This window comes from Arachis ipaensis, chromosome B5, assembly GCF_059453495.1.
Source record: "Arachis ipaensis isolate K30076 ecotype BB chromosome B5, ASM5945349v1, whole genome shotgun sequence".
Lineage (NCBI taxonomy): Eukaryota > Viridiplantae > Streptophyta > Magnoliopsida > Fabales > Fabaceae > Arachis > Arachis ipaensis.
Window position 1 is genome coordinate 45,258,029 of NC_142440.1, and position 2,122 is coordinate 45,260,150.

The window sequence follows — 2,122 nt, forward strand, 5'->3', positions numbered from 1 at the left end:
TTTAATTTTCTTGCAATTTTTGAATATATGCATTATGTTCTTCAATAATCTTCAAGTTATTCTTGATGATTTCCTTGCTCTGATCTTTAATTTCTCTTGTTTTGTGTGTTTTGTTGTTTTTCATATGCATTCTCAATTTGTTTGTGTCTCTAATATTAAAATTTCTAAGTTTGGTGTCTTGCATGCATTGTTCATTTTGATCTTAGTTTTCCATGATTAGTTTCATTTTGTTGTTTCTCATCATTAAAAATTCAAAAAAAATTTCAAAATTATGTCTTTTCAAGTCAATAATATAGAGAATTGAAGATTCAGAACATGCAGCAGAGGAATTACAGAGAAAAAGTTGGGCGTCCAAAACGCCAAGTGAGGAAGGAAAACTGGCGTTTAAACGCCAGCCAAGGTACTTGGCTGGGCGTTAAATGCCCAAAAGGTAGTATTTTGCGCGTTAAACGCCAGAATGGATACCATTCTAGGCGTTCAATGCCAGGAAAGCACAGGAGGGAAGATTTTGTTTTTAATTCAAATCTTTTTCAAATTTTCATAATTTTTCAAAATCAAATCTTTTTCAAATAATATCTTTTCAATCATATCTTTTCAAAATCAAATCCTTTCCATTTTTTTACTATTTTCGAAAAATCCTTGCTAACAATTAGTGATTTGATTCAAAAATTTCTTCCTTGTTAAGAAAGGTTCAATAATTGAATTTTAGAATCATATCTTTTAAATTTCTTGTTAGCCAATGCATTAATTTTAAAAATCAAATCTCTTTAATTATTTTTCAATCATATTTTTTTTTTAAAAAAAACCATATTTTCTCAATCATATCTTCTCAACCACATCTTTTTCAAAAAATTGCTTTTCAATCATATCTTTTTGATTTCTAATTTCAAGATCTTTTTCAAAATCACTTAACTACTTTCTCAACTTTAATTTTCGAAAATCATCAACCAATTTTTTAAAATTTCTTTTAATTACTTCAAAAATCTTTCTAAATTTAATTTTAAAAATTCTTTTTCCCCTTCTCACATCCTTCTATTTAAAGGACCGGCACTCCTCCTCAATGTGCAATTCGAACTCTCTCCCTTTTGATACGTTCGAATTCTCTCTTCTCTACCTCCTCCTTCTATTCTTCTTTTCCTCTGACACCTTAAGGAATCTCTATACTGTGACATACAGGATTCTATACTTTCTTCTCCTCTCTTTCATATGAGCAGGAGCAAAGACAAAGGCATTCTTGTTGAAGCTGATCCTGAACCTGAAAGGACCTTGAAGAGAAAGCTAAGAGAAGCTAAAGCACAACTCTCTGGAGAGGACCTAAAAGATATTTTCAAACAAGAAGAAGCCATGGCAGCCAAAAACAACAACAATGCCAACAATGCAAGGAAGGTGCTTGGTGACTTTATTGCACCTACTCCCGACTTCTATGGGAGAAGCATCTCAATTCCTGCCATTGGAGCAAACAACTTTGAGCTTAAGCCTCAATTAGTTTCTCTAATGCAACAGAATTGCAAGTTCCATGGACTTCCATTGGAAGATCCTCATCAGTTTTTGGCTGAATTCTTACAAATCTGTGACATTGTCAAGACCAATGAGGTTGATCCCGAGGTCTACAGGCTTATGCTTTTTCCCTTTGCTGTAAGAGACAGAGCTAGAATATGGTTGGATTCACAACCTAAGGAAAGCCTGAACTCTTAGGAAAAGCTGGTCAGTACTTTTCTAGCCAAATTCTTTCCACCTCAAAAATTGAGTAAGCTTAGAGTGGAAGTCCAGACCTTCAGACAGAAGGAAGGTGAATCCCTCTATGAAGCTTGGGAAAGATACAAGCAATTGATCAGAAGGTGTCCTTCTGACATGCTTTCAGAATGGAGCATCATAGGTATCTTCTATGATGGTCTGTCTGAACTGTCCAAGATGTCATTGGACAGCTCTACTGGAGGATCTCTTCATCTGAAGAAGACGCCTGCAAAAGCTCAGGAACTCATTAAAATGGTTACAAATAACCAATTCATGTACATTTCTGAAAGGAATCCTGTGAATAATGGGACAAATCAGAAGAAAGGAGTTCTTGAAATTGATACTCTGAATGCCATATTGGCTCAGAACAAAATATTGACTCAGCAAA

The 2,122-nt window shown here is 34.2% G+C and overlaps 1 non-coding gene across 1 annotated transcript; it reads right to left on the bottom strand.

Moving 5' to 3' along the window:
• Positions 1 to 1,749: 1,749 nt before the first annotated feature.
• Positions 1,750 to 1,857, bottom strand: LOC148564045 (small nucleolar RNA R71). Its single transcript, XR_015884844.1, has one exon. It is a non-coding gene; the product is annotated as a small nucleolar RNA R71 (small nucleolar RNA).
• Positions 1,858 to 2,122: the final 265 nt, after the last annotated feature.